Genomic DNA, 7,526 nt, shown 5'->3' with positions numbered 1-7,526 from the left:
AGGCATGATTTTGTTTTAAAGCTCCAGAGTCCACTGAGTGAAAATTTATTTAGAACTTCTCACGAGAGTTTCTATTCTTTTTACCTGTGAACCCCTTATTTACTTCTCTATAGCAGCTCTTACCCTGTGAAGAATTCCAACTTTCTTCTCATTTAGAGGACAAGTTGTTTTCCAGATGGGAGCCAGCTACTCACTTCAACAGATATAAGTTTAACAAGTTGATATAGTGTTTGCAACCCTTACCCAGTGTTCTCTCCCAAGTCAACCATTTCACTCCTTAAACACAGGCTTTGGAGTCTTTAGTGCTTTCCAGAAAGTTCTAGAGAGTTCTGTCTGTGATGCCACTTACTCTAGAATGTCCAGGTCTTCTTGGAGTCTTCCCAGTCTCTCTCTTTCATGCTTTCATATTCACTCTGCCTCAGCATATTATTCAAAGGTGGCCTCTACTTCCCCATTTCAACTAGAGCTATTGCTTTCCTAGTTTCTCCGGTGGCTGGAAGCTTTCTGTACTTTGTGTGCTTTTATTGAGCCACCAGATCTTGCATTTGAAGACAGCTGCCCATCCTTCTAAGTCCCTGACTTCCTTTGGGTGCTGGGCTTTGCAGCCAGGCTTTTACTTGGGATTGCGTAACATATCATCTCTAGGTAGGAGGGAAAGGAATAATCTTCCAATCTACAAAATGTCTCTCAGGCACGACCTAAGAAGAATTGACATAAGTAGAACTTGGACATAAGTAGAACTGTAACTATTCTCAACACTGTAAGTCAACACTTAGCAAATTCACTATGAAGGAAATAAGCTCCACTTTTCATTTGCACACTTGGGGCTAAACCCATATTGCAAACAAAAGACAGGTTAACACAAGTTAGCTGGTAAACAAACCTCATCTTTTTAATGAGAGGATCGAGAAGTGTTCTGTGAATTGCAAAGATGACAATGGGATCCTGCAGAAGACCATGAAAGACGAACTCTATTGTCCATGACAGCTCACTCTTTCAATGAGTACTGGTATTGGCCTTATAGAAACAGAGATCAGGTGAGTCGAGTCCCATGTATTTAGCTGAGGACTAGGAGGTAGAAATCAGAAAATTTGGGGGTTCAATCCCAGCCATGACAATGACTTCACATATTTGGACAAGTTATTTTGACTTTTGTTTCTCAACAGGAAGTGCTAATAGGAGAGAGATGACATTACAATACCAAGTGTGAACTGTAAGGGGAAAGACGAAACAATCCATCTAGTTAATTCTTCATCTAGAGAAGAAGGACTAGAGAGAAGTCACCGCTCAACTTGCAGCCCATGCCATCTTCTAAGTGTGTGTGCTGCTGCTTTCATATTTACAATTTTCATATTTACATATTTACATATTTCAATTTTGAAATAATAAAATAATACCTACTAGAATATAACATTGAAACCATCCTAAAATGTTGGCCAAGTGGTAGAGGCAGTGATGGAAATCAAAGCCTTGTGAAAATAAGACCTGGTGACTTTGCATCTCTTAGATTTTTTCATTTCCCAAAAGAAGAAAAGTACAGGCTCATTCTGTCAACTACGTGTTGAAAGGTTTTTAGAAATCTGGACAAAAGAGAGTCCATCTTTTTCAAAACACTTTTTAATATTTATTTCTCACGGTTAATGAAATTTCTTAGCAAAGAAAGTATTTTAGCTTCCCGAGGGGTCAGGGAACACAGCAGAGAGGTGATGGAGTATTTTAGGGACAGATAGCCATGGGCTTGGAAGACTTAAAAATCACTGAGACAAACATGGCTTGATTGTCTAGGATCAAACACTCAATATTAGATAAGACAAACTAGACCAGGGACTCCTGGGTGGTTCAGTCAGTGAAGTGTCTGCCTTCGGCTAAGAACACCATCCCAGGGTCCTGCCATCCAGCCAGGCTCCCTGCTCAGTGGAGAGCCTGCTTCTCCCTCTCCTAGATTATGTTCTAATAATTTTGAACAAAGTTGTTTTGCTAGTATTTGAAATGTTTTTCCTCTAGAAATGATGTTGTGAATGGTGGGTTATACTTCATTGAATAACCCCTGTCCCAACACATTCCCAATACATACATACACAGGCACACATACACACAAATCCACACTTTCAAGTATGCGGCAACATGACACAGCACAGGCTTTGATTAATGGGACATGGTAATAACCTACCAGGAGTTATCATGGGAGGAATTAGTGACCTTAGAAAAACTGCTTAATTTCTATCATTTTTGTTTTATTTATTTGAAAATAAAAACAGGGGCACCTGGGTGCCTCAATTCGTTAAGCATCTGACTCTTGATTTGGGCTCCAGTCATGGTCTCAGGGTCTGTTCTGAGCATGGAGCCTGCTTAGGATTCTCTCTCCCTCTCCCCTACCTTGCCTCTCACTCATGCATGCTCTCTCTTTCTCTCAGAAAAGAGGAAAGGAAGGAAGGAAGGAAGGAAGGAGAGGGAAAAATAATTATAAATTCCTCATACAGGTGGATGGTTAACTTCTTCACAGGGTGGTTGGTTGTAAGCATGACATAAGGTAAGGTAAGCAAAAGTTCTTTTTACATTGCAATGTCCTACAAAATGTAACTTATTAATGTACTCTTGTGCTCTGTGGTTCAGCTACTCTCTGGATTAAATCACCCTTCATAAAGGATGTGGAAAACAAATGTTATTTAAAATGTTTCTATAGAAGAAAGTGCAGAGTGTGTTAAAATGGGCTATAGTACGTCAGGAAACTAACTCCCCCAGCTGTGGTGTTGCCAGCCAGCCATCTGGCCAACAAGTATTTCTTCACTGTCTCCCCTCCCTTTCCCAGCTGTAGTGATGGCTGCTTCCCAGAAAGCGATGTCTGTCTATTCTCCCTCCTTCGGTGGGCCTGTGTTTACCATATTATCCTCCTTATTTTCATAACTTCCCTTAAAACTGTCATGAAAGTTTCATAGCTCTCTGCTCTCTAGTTATACCATGCACATGAAGTTTGTTTCTTTGGTCATTCTAAACCACTGGAAGAAAGACCCACCTTCTCATCTACAGATCAGAGTATCTAGCACAACTCTAGACACAAAATTAATACCTAGCAGATGCTAAGTAAAGAGCAGGAGGGGTTTTCCAGGTGACGAGAACACTATCATAAAGCCAGAAGGTAAATGGGCTTGTTGCCTTTAATGGTAAGGTAAGCAAAAGTTCTTTTTACATTGCAATGTCCTACAAAATGTAACTTATTAATGTACTCTAGTACTCTGTGGTTCAGCTACTCTCTGGATTAAATCACCCTTCATAAAGGATGTGGAAAACAATGGGTATTATCTAGATTATAATGACCACATTGAGAAAGAAGCAGAAAAGATGCAAACCCCAGAGGGGAATGGAACAAACTAGAGCAAAGATCATCTATGAGCAGTAGTCCAGCCTGAAGGCACTCGAGGAGCAAGTCACTGGATACAAAATTTTAGTAATAGTAATTTCATAAGAAACAAAGAAGTGCCATTTGTCAGAAGCTTAGAAGAAGATTATCTTTTAAAAATGGGAGAAGATGAAGTTGAGCAGGAAAATCACTTTCAGGTGAGTAATTTTAGGTTAATGGTGTATGAAATAAATCTAAGAATGAGATGGTTCAGGCAGCCAGGTAAGTGTCCGGTTCACCTTGTTTGCACTCCTGACAATAAATAGAAAATCCCCTTTGCCTTCCTTATTTTGAATTGTACTGACTGTGCTAAAAGACTAAATGATAACTACAAATAGCAAATATTTTTAATGTGTACTATATCCCAAATCTATCTTACCTGCTTTAAATAGATTATCATATTTAATTACTGCATTAATGTAATGATTTAGGACTACTGGGGAAACTTCAACTTGGAAGTGTTAAGCAAGTTGCCCACTGAATTACTGAATTACACTGGCGTACACTGTTCACAAGTTGTGGGTCCAAGGGTTACACTCAACAATCACTGTTCTTAAGCAGCTCTCTTAACCATTTAATACCTCTTAACCATCATACCCCCAAATATGAAGAAAGCTTATTCACTTGGGGTAGTTTAATTCTGTGTCTTTTGATGTGAAAAAAACCAAAAACAAAACAACAGCAAAAAAATACCTCTTCCTCCAAACTAACATATATGCGGTCTTCTGTCCCAGTGCCATCATGATCATCCTTTCTACTTTTAACCCCAGCTGTCTGTTGGTCCTTCCTTCTTTCCCAGTTTTCCACACTGTATCCAGTTGACAACATTGCACAAGGGTTCATTGGCTCATTAGCGGTCTGTGGTTAATTTTGGTTAGACATCAGTGGGAGTCAAATAGCAAGAGGTCTGGCAAGTGGAGAGCTTGGGTTAGTTTGGTTCTACTTTGTCTTTCTCTGAGACCCATAATTCATGATCCAGAATCGTGGCTTATCCTTGGCCTGGCTTGTCGCCATGGTTGTCTTTGAGGCCAAGCAAGAGGCTGAGGTCAGGTAGTGTGGCTTTTCCTTTTTCAGGGCAGATGTGGGAGGGAGCTCCAAAAAGAGGAGGTAGCGGAGGGAGAGACGCAACAGCTGGTATGTGCCTTGTGTGTACCAGTCTAACTACTTTACATAAATTATTTCTGATCTTCACAATAATCTTTTGAGATGGGAAGCATTCTGATTATTTCAGGAGGAAACCAGGTGGATTTAGTTGTAGAAAAATGCCCACATTCACATTGCTGTAAATGACAGAATAAGAATTCATTTCAGGTTCACCTGATTCCAAAGTCTGCTTTCTGCTCTGTGTCAGTTGTAACCCAAGGGCTGGGAGTTGCCCCAAGTAAGGAGTTATGGGATTACAAACTCCTTGCTCATACTTTTTGATAACGAAACTATTCTCTTGGGAGTGATCACTAGTGCCGAGCTCTTTGCTGAGCACCTTCCATGCGTTGTCTAAACTAATTCCTCACAACTCTATGAAATGGATACTGTTGTTTTTTCTAATTTACAGAGAAGGGAAAAGAGCCTTAGCAAGATTAAAAAGTAGTTTTTACCTGGGATTAGACACCAGGTAATCTGATCCCAAATATCTTACTCCCATCTCCCAAGGGCCCTTTATAGGCATAGCACGAACTAGATGTTTTTGTTTGCCAGAGGTATATGTTGTTGTGTGCATATAAATACTTAGGTAGTGCTTATTAAATGCCAGGCACTGTTCTAAACTCTGGGTGGGAAGTCCTTAATTTAATCTTTACAAAAATCCTGGAAAGTAGCTATCATTATCATCTCTGTTTTACAGATGAGGAAAATAAGGCACCATGTGGGTAACTCATTTGCCTGTCATACAGCCATCGAGGGTCAGGACTCTGCTCAGAGATCAGGCTTCTACGCTCACTGAGCTCAGCTGCCTCTTATGCATACTGCTGCTGGAGCTCTTTTCCTAACACTTGGATCCAGTCTTGTCTATCCCCTTAGAGACTGGCAATTTCCCATTATTTATGAGACAAATTTAAAAATATTTTACTTGTCATTCAAAGCTCTTTACAATTCTGCTCTCTCTTGCCATTCCACTTTCATTTCTGGGGTTTTTTTTTTTTTTTTTTTTAAGATTTTATTTATTCATCAGAGAGAGAGAGAGAGCGAGCACAGGCAGACAGAATGGCAGGCAGAGGGAGAAGCAGGCTCCCTGCTGAGCAAGGAGCCCGATGTGGGACTCCATCCCAGGACGCTGGGATCATGACCTGAGCCGAAGGCAGCTGCTTAACCAACTGAGCCACCCAGGCGTCCCTCATTTCTGTTTTTGATTCACTTGCTCTGTCTACCTTAGACCAGCAGCCACCCTTAAACTCACCTAACCAGTCATACTCAGTTACTCATGATTTTCTTCTCAGATTGGGAATTTCTTTGGTTTTCAAAACCCAAATCAATGTTCATATTCTCTTAATAACTCTCTTCCCTACTAATCTTTCCTTTTTTCCTCTTCACATAGTTACACTTGCTGCCTTCTGGATTTGTGTATACTTACATAATAACAGTCTTTCACACTATCTTTCTGTCATATTGTGGTGTTTGTTCTTCTCCCATTCAGATGAGACTCTGGATCTCTCTAAGTCAAGCACTGTGTCTTATTACCATGCCCATAACTGTGCCTTGTATTTAGTGCAGATCGCTGGGCTTCATGAATACTGCGGAGTGAATGAGTATATTTGTAAGTGAATGAAAGTGTTGAACACGTTTTAAACTTTGAGGAAAAAAAAAAAAACAGTAGAATTTCTGAGTGCTGTGGAACTAGATTAACTTTCAGAGTTAATAAAAATTATTTCTGTATTGCATGCATTTTTAAGACAAGAGTATAGCAATATTTTCTGGTTTTGATAGAATTAGCACATCAGAGTTGCTAACGTGCTCAACAAGACTTTGATGAAAGGAGTTGTTCCTTAGTTGGAGGGATGAATAGAGTTGGTCCTCTGATGTTAGGTGGAGGTAGAGAGCACTGTTTTTTCTAGTTTTTCCAAAATATAACTCAAGAAGTTGATATTATATTTTAACCCCATGACTTTTGGTTGTACTACTTTTCTAGCTATCTTACTACTGGTATAGGATTTATCTTTGGGGATGATTTAAGTGTAGCAGAGGCAAACTCTTTCTGATAATGCTTTAAGCGATAGCTTTTCCCCCTCTTGGGAAACACCCTATAAATTTCTTGGCTTCTTGCCTTTTCTCTATCCAAATGTTCCTCTTCCTCACCATGCTCCCACCCATCACATCATGCCCAAATTCTTAGTCGCAGAGGTCCATCTAAAATGTTCCATTCGCCATAAACTTTCTAGAGGGAAACTAATCTACTCTTATTCTCTCTTATGAAAACATGGTGTTTTTTGCAATTATAATAACATTAATCATGTTTGCCTACTCCTGTCTCTCTCCTAGTGGCTTATACGGTAATTGCAGGTGGGGGTCCTCGCATTTGGTGTCGTGTTATACCACTTTCTCCAAGTTATCCTAGCGTCCCTCCAGCTCCTTAGTGTGCCAAGTTCTTTCCAATGTTAGGGCTTTAAAGTTTTGGTTTTCTCTGCCTGTGTGTTAGACGCTTAGGGGAAACTGCAACTTTTCTTCTCTCTTCTCTTTTAATATGACTACCGAGCAGAGACTACATTTCTTACTTGGACTTTCACCTAGGTGTAGCCATATTGCAAAACGATATGACACCAACAGGATATGAGTGTAAGTAATTATCTCCAACAGATAGAGATGGCACTAATATTATCATTATCCAACATCACAGGGAAGATATAGGCTTACAGAGGTTCCATAATTCCGTTAATTAAAAGCTTATACTTTCAAGTTGAGACACTTCTACCCTCATGTATCTGAGGTGTTTGGTTTGCAAGAGTCAGGTGCACAAAATCCAGACAGTTGTGGGGTATCTGTAATTGGAAACCAAGCCCTAGTGAATGACGACCGCACCCAGGCAAGCCAGTTAGTTCCATGGTAGCCTATCCAAATACTCCAAATACCTGAACATCCAGCCAAACTTCCTGTACAAGTGCAACGTTCCAGTCATCTGTTTAAAGAAGATCTTCCAAGA

Source organism: Mustela nigripes, chromosome 1 (assembly GCF_022355385.1).
Source record: "Mustela nigripes isolate SB6536 chromosome 1, MUSNIG.SB6536, whole genome shotgun sequence".
Classification (NCBI taxonomy): domain Eukaryota; kingdom Metazoa; phylum Chordata; class Mammalia; order Carnivora; family Mustelidae; genus Mustela; species Mustela nigripes.
The sequence above is the reverse complement of the archived record's forward strand: the minus strand, read 5'-3'. Positions refer to the sequence as shown.